This window comes from Octodon degus, unplaced genomic scaffold, assembly GCF_000260255.1.
Source record: "Octodon degus isolate 3935 unplaced genomic scaffold, OctDeg1.0 scaffold00186, whole genome shotgun sequence".
Taxonomy (NCBI): Eukaryota; Metazoa; Chordata; class Mammalia; order Rodentia; family Octodontidae; genus Octodon; species Octodon degus.
This window is the reverse complement of record NW_004524762.1, coordinates 2,859,848-2,874,157: the sequence shown is the minus strand read 5'-3', so window position 1 is coordinate 2,874,157 and position 14,310 is coordinate 2,859,848. Positions and strand designations below refer to the sequence as shown.

Below are 14,310 nucleotides of genomic sequence, written 5' to 3'. Positions count from 1 at the left end.
AGCTCCCTGGATGTGACAGACCTCTCCCATCTTGTTTATACATCTTAACTGCTCACAATTTTGAAAATATTAGCAAACCTTGATATTACATGAGATTTTTGTTTGAGTGAGAATGATTTAATGGCACTTAAAAATATTTAGACACTATGTAATTTAAGTCATAGCATTTCCAAATAGCAAAGTTGAACTATATGATTCAGAAGGCATAATTAACAGTGACTATAGTTTTGAGTAGTTACAATATAAAATAAAATAGATTTCTTTTGCATACATAGTTAAAAAGATGAAAGTAAAAAGATTAGTAACTATTCATCAAACACACACATTTTACTAATAATTATATATGTACTGATAAAATATATACTGTATTTTGAATATTTCATCCATTATAGTGTCTCATTGGTATTTGAAGACCTCAATAAAAATAACCCTATCTATAAAATCAGATCATCTGCTACAGTTCATCATGAGGTATACATTTCTGCATTTTGGTATTTAGAAGTTAAGGCCACATGTGAGAAACTTTTGAAAGTGCATAGGGGCTGTTGAGATAGCTCAGAGGTCTAAAGTGCCTGCTTAGGCAAGCTTAGGCAAAGTGCAGGGACCATGGTTCAATCCCTGGCAACACATGCTGTGCCAGCCCCATCCCCAGGGTTGACTGAGCTGGCCACAAAAAAGAAAAAGAAGAGTGCATAGGCATTCATAGCAACCTGCCCAGAAGAGACACAGGCATTTTCAGGAGCTGGGAGAACAAAAACTTGGTATCTGCAGTAGCCCCAATTCCTTTTCACTTACCTTGAGGCACCCTGCTCAAAAGCTGTGTGTCATCATCTACTCCACTGGTTATTTGAGGCCATAATTAAGATGCTAAATGCTTCTTTTTACTGACCAGATACCTGCAAAATTGTGAAATGAGATTTGAGGATGAAATTAGTGTTTTCTACAAACTGAGGCTGTGCGGTGTGCTCCCTCCCTGATCTACCACCATAATGTACCAGGGATCAAACCTGGGACCTTGAGCTTGCCAGGCAAGTGCTAATGCTGCTGAGCTATGCTGCCACCATAACTTGTGTTTACAGCCACATGGAAATTACACAAAACAAGTTCAAATGGAGCAAGTCTAGGATGTTGGTGCGTAGGACAAGATGTGTCAGACCCATGGTGTGGGGCTGCCTTCTCTAGAGGGAAAGTTTTTCTGTGTCAAAAATTGAACTCAGGACCTTGCACTTGCCTGGCAGGTGCTGGCCTACTGAGCAATATCCTTAATCCCAGAGGGGACAGACATGTCTAATGATTCTCACAAGGACTTCATACGTGCTCGTCAAAGACTTTCCTATGCCCCATTGAAGGACTGTTTGTGTTCTTCACAATTCCCTTTAATCACTTGTTTGTTTCATTACCTATCCTCTCAGTATATACTATAGAATTTTTCCCAAGCCATTTATAGATGCTAAATAAATAAATGCACATGAATTAATAGTTGGCAATAGAATGATATATGTGAAAGGTAATGAGGGACTCCACTTATAATCCAAGTGCTTAATTAGAGGTAGGATCTACTGGAATAGACAAATAACAGGGCATAAACATGCAGTTGAAGGGGAAAAATATGCAAAAAGTACATTTGTTGAAGAAGTGTGTGAGTTTTGGTGTGAACTAAATAATCTCTACATATTGGTGTGTAAAGAAAGTCAGGGAAAACCTGTGGAGCATATAAATTAATCCTTGGTCAGAAATAAGACAAAGGATAAAAAACAAATTTTCTGGGGAAAACCATGAAAAAGACAACGAAACTTAAAATGTTAATATTTAAGATGTGGCTGCAGTTGGTAGAGCACTTGAAGAAAGTGCAGGACAAAATTTGTAAAGTTAGTTATTAAACTATATAATGGATTTAGTTTTCCACCTTTGCTTAAGCCTTTGTTGAGAAAGAGAAATGGAAGCAAAAGAAAACAACTGAAACCGCTTTAGGAAAAGTCCTACTTGATATCTCTTGGATGGTTCCAAGCAAGCTGTGCAGCAAGTTGAACGTTCATGTACATGCGTACTGATTCTCTGCCAACCCGGAGACACCACTGGTCAGCTCATCTGAAAGCTCAGACTGACACACGATGGGCAGTTTCACTGGCTTTGCCTGAAGATGCCTTCCTGCCATGTGTGTGCAGAACTGTTATACCTCAGTTTCCCTTTCTGATTTGTTGTCCCTGTACCATGCCTCAGAATGGTCATCACTTCCAAATCACTCTCTACCATAGTGAGTGAGCCCTTTCTGTACTTTGCTCAAATTGTATTTGCTCATCTCGGTATCTGCTCACACCGCACGGTGGTCATCTACTGTTGGGGAGTAGGCAGTGTAGGGGTTCAGATGATGACGTAAGCACCACTGTCTTGAAGCCTGCGTGGCCTTGCTTCTAGAATGGAAAATTATGACAAGAGCTATGTGTTTTCAAGCTGTGTGTGGGAAATCTCCTAAGTACAGCGCTCTCAGGGCAAGATGGTGCCTGCTGAGGACAATGGAAAGCAAGCTAGCTTTCTATAATCCGTGCAGTGATGCAGGTGTGGAGAAGGGCTGGTCCCCTTTTCACCTTTACTTCTTTTTTATTTTTTAATAAAAAAGGGTCTAGAAGCAGTTACGGTATTGGTTGTCGCAGCACTCAGCCAAGATGCCAGAGGAGGCCCAGACCCAGGACCAGCCCATGGAGGAGGAGGAGGTGGAGACCTTCGCCTTCTAGGCAGAAGTCGCAGTTGATGTCCCTGATCATCAACACCTTTTATTTGAACAAAGAGATCTTCCCAAAGGAGTTGCTTTCCAATTTGCCTGATGCTTTGGACAAAATCAGGTTTGAAAGCCTGACAGATCCCAGTAAGCTTGATTGCAAGGAGCTGCACATTAACTTCATTCTGAACAAGCAAGATCACACCCTCACCATTGTGGATGTTGGAATTGGAATGACCGAGGCTAACCTGATCAATAACCTTGGCACCATAGCCAAGTCAGGGACCAAGGCCTTCATGGAGGCTTTGCAGGCAGGGGCTGATAATATATATTTCCTCTGATAACATATATTTTCAAGGATTTTTTGGTTAAGTCTATATGGCATGATAACTGCTTTTAAGGGGAAAATAAGATTTCTTTCTACTTTTAAGTAATACTGTGATATTTTAGTATCAAGCTCCATGATTGGCCAATTCAGTGTGGGTTTCTACCCTGCCTACCTGGTTGCTGAGAAAGTGACTGTGATCACCAAGCATAACAATAATAAGCAATGTGCCTGGGAGTCCTCAGCAGAAGAGTCCTTCACTGTGAGGACAGATGCGAGTGAACCTATGGGTCGAGGAACAAAGATTATCTTACATCTAAAAGAAGACCAAACCAAGTACTTGGAAGAAAGAATAAAAGAGATTATGAAGAAGCATTCACAGTTCATTGGTTATCCCATTACCCCTTTTGTGGAGAAGGCATGAGATAAAGAAGTGAGTGATGATAAGGCTGAAGAAAAGGAGAACAAAGAGGAAGACAAAGAAAAAGAAAAGGAGTCTGATGAGCAGCCTAAAATAGAAGATGTTGGTTCTGATGAAGAAGAGAAAGAAAAGAAAGATGGTGACAAGAAGAAGAAAATTAAGAAGTATATTGACCATGAAGAAGTGAACAAAACAAAGACCATTTGGACCAGAAACCCTGACAATATTACTAGTGAGGAGTCTGGGGAGTTCTACAAGAGTCTGACCAATGACTGGGAAGGGTCACCTGGCAGTGAAGCATTTTTCCATTGAAGGACAGTAGGAATTCAGGGCTCTTTTTGTCCCATGACAAGGTCCTTCTGACCTTATTTGAAAACAGAAAGAAGAAGAACAATATCAAGTTGTATGTCCACAGAGATTTCATCATGGATAAGTTCGAGAAGCTGATCCCCAAGTACATGAATTTCATCAGAGGGATGGTGGACTCTGAGGATCTCCTTCTAAATATTTCTTGGAAAATGTTACAACAGAGCAAACTTTTGAAAGTTATCAAATAGAATTTGGTAAAAAGTATTTAGAATTGTTCACTGAACTGGCAGAGGATAAGGAGAACTACAAGTTCTACAAGCAGTTATCTAAGAACATAAAACCTAGGATACATGGAGACTCTCAGAATCAGAAAAAGCTTTCAGAACTGTTATGCTACTGCTCATCTGCTTCTGAGGATGAGATAGTTTCTCCCAAGGACTATTGCACCAGGATGAAGGAGAACCAGAAGCGCTTCTATTACATCACAGGTGAAACCAAGGACCAGGTAGCTAACTCCGCCTTTGTGGAACAGTTCTGGAAGCACGGCTTAGAAGTGATCTACATGATTGAGCCCATCGATGAGTACTGTGGCCAGCAGCTGAAGGAATTTGAGGGGAAAACTTTAGTGCCAGTTACCAAAGAGGGCTTGGAACTTCCAGAAGATGAAGAGGAGGGCAAAAAAAAAAAGGAAGATAAAATGACAAAGTTTGAAAACCCATGCAAGACCATGAAAGACATCTTGGAGAAAAAGGTCACAAAGGTGGTAGTGCCAAACTGATTAGTGATGTCCCCATGCTGGACTGTCATAAGCACATATGCCTGGATGGCGAACATGGAAAGAATCATGAAAGCCCAAGCCCTAAGAGACAACTCCATGACGGGCTACCTGGCAGCAAAGAAGCACCTGGAGATAAACCCTGAACACTCCATTATCGAGACCTTGAGGCAAAAGGCTGAGGCCGATAAGAATGACTAGTCTGTGGAGGATCTGGTCATTCTGCTGTGTGAAACCACACTGCTGTCCTCTGGCTTCAGCCGGGAAGATCCACGAACACATGAGAAGGATTTACAGGGTGATCAAACTGGGTCTCGGTATTGATGAGGATGACCGCCGATGACACTGCTGCTGCTGTCAACAAGGAGATGCCACCCCTTGAAGGAGATGACACATCATGATGGAAGAAGCCAGCTGAGCTTGGCTCGAAGAACCACTAATGGTGCTCAGTGCTTTAACCTTCATTCCCTCTGATAATATATGTTTTTGAGGATTTTTTTTTTTGTTAAGACTGTATGGCATGATAACTGCTTTTAAGGAGAAGATAAGATTTCTTTCTACTTTTAAGTAATACTGTGATATTTTAGACACTAAAGCAGAGCTAGCAGTGCTTTTTCTAGATTCACCTTGGCTTATTTTAACAGGTTGAGGTGTTTGTGGTAAGATGTAGCTTAACTGTTAACTTTGTGGGGTCTGAAGTGCTTAGTTACCGAGCCAGATTCCTTAGTACACCAAATCTTGTGTCTTGGGAGTGTTGAGATTCCCTGATGTTTAAAGGAATATTTGTTAAGATAGCTTGAGCTTTCTTATAGGATGTTTTTTAGATTTTCTCCAGTAGTTTCAAATCTGCATATCCTAGGCTTCTAGAAGTAGGGTATACTTACTGAAAACTTGATGGCAGGAGCTGCACGGGCTTGTTTTCCAAAGACAAGTACTGTTTCAAGGGAGAAACAACTTCCTAGGGATACCGCAGAGCTATTTCAAAAATCACTGGGAACAAGGCCTGTGAATGGAAGTGAGTGCCCAGGTCACATTCCGCTAAGAGGTGATGAATACAGCTGAGTTTAAAAATAAAAAATAACATAAAATAAAAATAGTAATGTTAAAAAAATTAAAAACAATACAGAATTTCTCTAAACAAAACATAGGAATTTAACAATTGTTGTTTTACTGCATATTGTTGTCTTTAAATTAGTCATTCAGACTACCAGATATAAGTAAAACAATGCAAAATTAGTCTAAAAAGTTATAGAAAATTAAAAAAGAAAAAGAGAAAGAAAAATTTAAGCATTAACTGCTCCTTTCTTTAGACCTACAGAAATCAGCAGTACAGTTATCTGAGCTATCCTCTACATATACATAAATACATCTTTTCCCTTTCTTCTTTCTTTCATTCTTCCCTCATGTCAGTTCCTTTCCTTTTATGGTATCTATTGTACATTTCAGATTTTTTTTATCTTTCAGGTTCTTAGACTAGTGAGACAACACGATGTTTATACATGTGGGTCTGATTGGTTTCACCTTGACCTCTCTTGAAGTTTCATTTGTTCCTTATTTTTCAAAATCTCCTTCAACTGTGTCACAAATGATGAATGACTCCCACTTCCTGTGCTTCCTCCTGGCTAACAGGGATAAGTTAAACATAGAGGTTGGTGAGCATGTCCACTAGAAGCAAGCTTCCTTCTGTCCCCTTTATGTCTTAAAATTTTGTCTCTTTTTCTTTCATCCTCATTGAGCCCATGACAGATATCCAAGGGTTTGATCAACCCCTGGCACTGTACATGTCTGATTCCCTTTAAAGACCCTGATTCAATTGAAGGCATGCAGGATTTGTTATCAATATTTCAACCAGCAGCAAAATTTCTGGCAAACACTAGGTATCCAAAGCATATTTGTTAAATAAGTAGATTTGTTAAGAATATGAATGAATGACACTTATTTATACAAGATGGTTTTATTCTTATTTTGGATAGATTTAGAACCTAAACCCCTTCAGAAATTCATTACAGCTCTGTGGCACCTCATATAGACAGTCTAATGCACACACACGATAAGGCTGAACTGATCCTGACAGATAGAGGAGACCTTTTCTAGGTCTTCACAAACCATCAGTTTGTGAACAACAGTACAGCCATGAATACCATTGTTTTTCTTGCCGTACTTCACCTGCAAAGCATTTCTAAATTAAGATCCAAATGTGTGTTTATGTGAGGCCACTAAGAAGCATCCCCTTTACATGCATACATAATTTTATGTTTCCTTCCCTACTTTTTCTCCAGATTCTTTTGCTTGACATTCTTTTGGGATTTGGGGGCCATGAGTTTTGATGAGCCACTTTATTTCTGACAACCACTCCATTTTGATCCATCATCAGAGATTCTCATGGACGTCCACCTTGCCAAGTATTGAACATTCTCTATGCCTTCATATTTCAAAATAATTTAAAGCTCCATGATTAAATAGTGAGGATTTTTTTTTCTTTCTGCTAAATGTTTTGGGCTTTTCCATAAAACTATGGTACTTATACTTCAGTGTTTGCCTAAGTATGACACTGTGTTTAATAAAACAACTCATCTTAAATTAGCTCATACCTGTTCTTCTCCACAGAACTGATATTACTCTTGGGGGTTGGCAGGATGAAAGTCTGTGTGGGCCACATTGTGTTATATTCCCAAAGGTCCATTTCCTATAGGGCCTTGGCCCTGCAGCAGACAGGACTGAATTTGCCTGCCTGACTCTATTCGTTTATTTATTCTTTTGAGTTAGAGTCTCTCGATCTAGAGCAGTCTAGTCTTGAGTTCACTTTATCCCAGACTGATCTTGAACTAGCAGTGATCATCCTGTCTCAGCCCCCTGTATGCATGGATTACAGGCATGTACCACCATAACCAACTTTACTCTGTTTTTAGAGGTGGTAATGACTTCACTTAGAGAACTTCAGACACAAATCATCTGCAGCTCTTCCTCATGGATAAGCCATTCCAGAACTTTACCTGGTCAGTGGACACAATACATACTAAAGTTGAAGTAATAATCACTTATGTATCCATGTAAATCTTATAGAATATATCGATTTTTTGGAGAGCAAATTCTTTCTTAGATTTTTATCCATTAAAAAAACACAGAAAAGGACTGGGGTGATAGCTCCATGGTTTAAGTGCCTACCGATCCCCAGAACTACATGCTGTGCTGGCCACAGAAACCAGGTGTGGTGGCACATGCCTGCAATCCCAGTGGTGGCAGGCTAAGACAGGAGGATCACTACAAGTTCAAGCTGTGTAGCAAGACTGTACCGAATAAATAAATAAACAAATTTTAAAAACCACAGGAAGTATGTGTAATGTAGACTGAGATGGTGGCTACTTCAGCAACTATTAACTCTAAGCATGCTTCCTGTCATCCACTTACCCAATGACTAATAATTGACACAGGTGTATTTAAATTAAAACTTTAAAAACATATAATTTTTTATATTTTACCTTAGTACGTATTCAATGGGAGATTCTGAAGTTAGCATTTATTAAATTGACTTCAATTTCTCTGATTTATTAAAAGTTAAACCCTAAATGAACAAAATTATACTTTAGGAAGAAAATAATTTAAAAACCTCTTGTCTTCCTAAAGTGATGCTCCACAATGGACTGTAAACAGAATTGTTTATATCTGATTGTTTTAAAGTTTTTTGATCACTTGAACATCTTCTCAAAAGAAACTGCCATGGGGGCTAGGGAGATAGCTTGGTGGTCTAAGCGCCTGCCTGGCAAGCACAATGACCCGAGTTCAATCCCCACTACCACATGCCACTCTGGCCCCACTCCCAGCCGAGCTGAACACTGAAACCAGGATGGTGGTACATGCCTGTAATCCCAGTGCTGGGGAGGCTGAGACAGGAGGATTACTACATGTCTGAGCTGCATATTGAGACCCTATTCCAAATAAATAAAGAGATAAAAAAAGAAAAGAAATTGTCATGGAAGTTTCATGATTGGGAGTCACATTTATGATTCAAAGTCCACTCTGAAACTTTTCTTGAAAATCCCTTTATGGTATCTTTCCTCATCAGCAAATGGGTGATAATAATCCAACCAATATAACAGAGCTCTTGGAAAGTCTAATGAGTTTATGTTAACAAGGTTGAACTTTTTTTTCAGCACATTGGTTAAACTTTTTCTTCTTGTGAGTTATTGGCTCTCATCAACATAGCATTTTATTTTTTAAATATTGGTCTACATAGACTTTAATATGACAAAATATAGTAATTTTCTGCCTTTGGAATCTGATCAAGTCATTATTCTCACAACTAGAATTAATAAGCCTAGCACATTTTGTTTTTAAATATAGTTTAACATTCTATATGAAGTTTTATAAGACAAAATTTTTCAATAAAGTATTCTCTACATTACCATTTCCATTATATTTTATTTTCATAAAATATAAGTATAACTAATTCTGTCTGGAAATTTCAAGGTAGCATAGAGCTTTCTTTGTCATAGAACTTATTAGGGAATTTTACTAAAGAGACTAAATTTCTGTAAATGCATGTGAGGTTGTTACTTGGAAAAGTTTCAGTTCATATTACATGTTCATAAATTTACAGTGTTTTGTGAGTGCATCATCCACGCATTCCATAGCATTGCACAGCACTCTATAAAACAACTTAATCTCCTGCGTGTATAGACAGAATGTGACTGACTCAAGAGCTCATTCTGAGATTTATCCCCTGCCTTCCTGGAGGTGTCATCTAAGAACTTTACCACTGAGTCATCTAATGAGATTGAGTTATCTAAGGAACTATGAAGTAAACCTTCCTCAATAAGAAAAAAGAAGTTTATCAGCCTCCAGCAACATGGTTCACTGTGTGTTAAGAACATGGTCTCTGCAATTTTGCCTTATCCCCTTGGCTAGGCCATTAAATGTTCTATGCAATCATTTCTTCTTCATCTCTAACCTTCACAGATTTTGAGAGCTGAATGAAGTAAGCTGTATACAATACTAGAACAGCTGAGTACAGCTCTCCTAGAATCTTACCTATTGCAATTATTTGTGGTAAGGGTTAAGATGAGACTTGCTTCCTTGATCCTGAGCAGTCATAATTTCTCTCCCTCTAGGGCCCTGATAAGTAGTTTTCCTACAGATTTCTATAGAAAATAGAAATCAAAATGCCTTATTTGTTACGGGTAGTTGACTTGAATGAAAACGTTGGGATTCTTCATTAATTTGAACATGTAATTCGTGTGACTAGATATGTGAAAACTGAAGCATCCCACTGTCCTTATTCATAGTACATTTGTAGGTATGCATGCATGTGAACGTCAATATATGCATATTTTATGTTTAAGTTATCTATACTATTTTGCACATGCACAATATGTAAAATGTACCTTTATTCTGTTTCCTTTTCTGACATATTGAATTATAAGTTAAGCTCTTATTCCCCATTGACTGAAAACGTGATTGAATGATGACACTTGAGAGAAGAGAGTGCTAGAAAGAGGAGAAAGAGAGCTGCTCTGTGCTCGTCATTGCCATCTTTATAAAGAAAGTCATATGTTTATGTGATCATTGCACACACGTGTCTCACCCAAGTGACCTAAAAATTTGATTCTCATCATTCATAATTTTAATTTTTGCAGAGCTTTTTAAAAACATATTTATTTATTTATTCATTCATTTGGTTCAGAGTCTGCCATGCAACTCAGATTCATAGTAATCCTCCTGTCTCAGTCTCCCCACAGCTGGGATTACAAGGTATACACCACCACACCCATTTTCATGGCTGTCTCAGCTTGGGAGGTATGTGGTGCCGGGCACTGAACCCGGCTCCCTGCTGAGCTATCTTCCCAGCCCCATCATTCACAATTTTAGGGTGTTTATTCAGCCTCTTTCCTTGTCCTTTTATAGCAATTAACTAGGAAACATTTTAAATCTTTTTCATTGATACATGAGAAGTATATCTATAAGATGAAGAAATCCTTTTAGATTCTATGTCAAAAATTAATTTGTTAAGAAAATCAGTTGGTAAATTATTGAGAGGAAGTAAACATAACTGATACAATGTGAAAAAAAATTATTCTTCCTGACCTACCCTGAGGAAAGGCTGGAGTGAAGTGGTCAAGAGGCCATGCATGATGTGTGTCTTCAATGATGGAATGTGTGTGTGTGTGTGTGTGCACGCGCACATCCACTGCTGAGTCTAAACCTAGGTCCTTCCATATTCTAAGCACACATTTTTCAATTGAGCTGGTAGGGCAAGGGAGACTCCATTCTCTTTCTGTAATTGCACTTTCATAGAAAGTCTCTTAAGTCCACTTTAACTGTAGGTGAGCTCACTCCTCACCCTCTGCCCTTGTAGCTAATCATAAAACCATAAAAGTGGGGACAGGTAGTTAGAACAAATTGAGAAGCAGGGTAAATGTTAAACCATGATGTTCACCTGACTACAGATGGTCTATAGTTTCTGGAAAATGCAAACCTTGTGACAATTATGTGACATTTCTGTAAAATTCCAGAAAATAAGGCACAGATGCACTTACCATGGAAACCTAAAGGATATTTAAGATGTGTTCAGTGTCCCCCAGTGCCAACATTGTTCCTGGAATTTACTAGATTGGTGAGACAGCTGGTTTTAATAGTTTCCTTGTTTCTATATATTCTGTCTCCTGTGAGTACATTTCTGTTGAGTTCACCATAACAGAGCTATATCCTCAAATCAAATAAAAATTTTCGTTGACTTTTTTATTATTCTTGGAAATCACAACAGAGGCTAAGTTTACAACTGAGAGAGAGAGAGAGAAAGAGAGAGAGAGAGAGAGAGAGAGAGAGAGAGAGAGAGAGAGAAGAAACAGTATGAATAAACATAGAAGCTAGAGATAAAGGTGGATGATAAGCAAGCCTGTAAGCATTTTTAAGACTGGAAATTTAAATTCTTATAGGACATAAAATTATATTATCTACTTCAGTGTACTGAGTTCTAAAGGATATTTGCACTTCTAGTAGTGTTGTAGTGATTCCTCTTTCCTGCCAGCAGCATCCTTACACTCTAATAGCAATATCTTGCTTTGAAATTCTGTATCATTTTTATTGCATTTTTGTCTCTTTAAAATGAAAAATAAAATAAAACTGAGGAGTTTAAAGAAAACAGTGTAGTGATATTCCAATTTATCTTTTTAACTAGCTGGGTGCTGGTCCTCTTGGGACCTTGAGGAAGTATTTAACCTTCAGTCCATCTGCCATGGCAAAATAAAGTGTAAGTTATGGTGAACTCAGCAGCTGAAAAGAAGAGAGAACATCCTGAAAAAGAGAGAGTCACAGAAAGGCTACCCCGTGTCTTGTCTATAAATTCTGCTCAAGTATCCAGCTATGCTCTGAATTATGGCTGTGTTGGGCAGATTACAAGCAGTGTAGATAAGACTAAAATAACAACTTAAATTTAGGCATTTGGAGATTAAGTTTATTTGTGAAACAACATATCAATATTCCTTAGTGGGATATAAAAGAACCAGACTATTTACAACATACTATTTATAGTCTAGAATAAAAGCCAAATTTACTAGATATTTGGAAGAGCAGAAAATTTTACTTGCACTGAAGAGAAAAAAGGCCATCAGTGGAGATGAGTTCCCAAATGACACAGATTTGCATCTAACAGACCTGCTTTCTAAGCATGCATTGAAATTATTCTCAAAAGCATAGAGGACAATACAAGGGACAGCTAATGGCGAGTGTGCATGTGTTTGCGCAGATGCACTCAATTTTTCACGTGAAATATTGTTACTTATTTAGAAATGATGACAGAAAATAGCTTCATTATCCAGGCTCAACATCAACATTGCAGTCAAGTCTTTTTCCATAAGAGATTCATTACTGACAAACAACAACAATTTTTTTTTTTTTTGAGTCAGGATCTTGCTGTACACTTCAGGTTGTCCCTGAGCTATATAGCCCAGGCTGCCCTCATGGTAGTTGTCCTGCCTCAGCCTCTGGAATACTGAGATTACAGGCCTAGGTACAAAATAATTTTAAAAGTGTTGAGTGGATGCTATGGTGACAATGGGAAAAACAAACCAGGTATGATTTTCTACTCACAGACTCAGGACTTGACTTAAATCTAAACAACTATAATTGTAGTCAAAATAACACATTTCATAAAACTGCTCCTTCAATATAGTCTGAGGCCCCAGTGGCAGAAATTTTTGTTTGCCAATTAGGGGGAAAGAGGACATAATGGAGAGCTGAAATGGACCATAGAAGATTCTTAGGCTTCTTTTCGTGCAGGGAAGTTGGGCAAAGGAGGGCACCTGGGTGCAGGAAATGAGGAAAATTCTGAATGCAATGAAAGGCAGCAGCGATCCCACCTGCCGAGAGTGGACTGCGGTGGGAGGAAACCTATGAAGAGGAACTAGATCCAGAGTGCAGAGGGCTGGCCTAAGCCTTTTGTACACCATTCCCAAGGTTCCAGGAGATCAGTGAAAGGAAAATATGCAAAAGCCTAGTGTGATTTTGTTTTTGCAAGCTACAGATCCATAAAGCATTTCCCCAATTTATTCTTTATGGTTTCTACAATTACCTAGTTAAAAAGCAAATAGAACAGCTCCTACAATTTTAGTGCAGACAGCTTTTGTCTGTCATGACTTAAGCTACCCTCTGACAGATGTGAATAAAGAATAAGAATAAAAAGATGTGTCAAGGCATTTCTCAGCATTTTGATTACAAAGTCTATGTATGAGCTTATGATTTGACAAATTCTTTCAATGTGCTATTAGAACTCACCCTGCTATTCCTTACAATAGTTTTAGGGGAGTAAATTTATCTTTACAAATTGAAACTCATATATAATATGCAAATTAAGTTCAATTATATGCTTTTAGTTTTGTAGAAATAAATGCTTGTTTCCTAAAGTCCTTTATGCGGTCTTATTTTGAAGAAATTCAGGAGCTCTGATGTCAGTTTATTAATAGGTAGTTATAAAATTGCATTTCAAATTTAGCAATGTCAATAACAAATGTAAGCCACACCAAAAATATATAAGCAAATAATGCCTTAGGGATGGAGGGTGCATCTCAGTGGTAGAGTGCTTGATCAGCCTGTGTGAGCCACGTTTGTATCTGGGGCCCCAAAGACAAAGACACTGAATTATAATGTGAGCAAAGTGTTGTTATATTCTAGTCATTTCAAGTCTAGAAGTGTTCCCTGGGAGAATTTTGGGATTTGGGAATATTGGAATATAATACTTTCAGAGTACTTTAGAACCAAGAAGGATAGTAGATTTGTATGTCTCTGCATTTCACATGCTTCATCTTTCCTCCTACTCCTTATAGCTAATGACATTAAGGAAGGGAAGCTGCATCGATAGCCACATTTTGTGGCATATCAGTGAGTTCTTAGGTAATGTTGTTTGACTTTGTTTTTTTCTTTTCAAAGTTTTATTGATAAACATATAGTAATGAGACAGTTTCAAATCAAATCGAAAGTACAGTTTCAACAAATAACACACTGCATATATTCTTCTTAGTGGCTAATTGCTGTACAAGATGCAGACTTGTGATCCTATTTACAAACACCATTAGAAAAAATCATTCTATTCATTAAGAGAATGCAACTATATCTCTATCCCAAATACTTTGAATACACAGATACAAAATGGACATTCATAGTCATACCCCAATTTTTAAGTTCCGTTATTGAATATTATAGGTGTGTAAACTCAGCAAAATATTCTAAAAGAGTCCAGTAGCCCATAATAGCATTGGGTCTTCTGTTTAACT

At 38.1% G+C, this 14,310-nt stretch overlaps 1 pseudogene; it reads left to right on the top strand.

Annotated features, from left to right (window-relative positions):
- Positions 1-2,663: 2,663 nt before the first annotated feature.
- LOC101570908 lies at positions 2,664-4,947 on the top strand (annotated as a pseudogene).
- Positions 4,948-14,310: the final 9,363 nt, after the last annotated feature.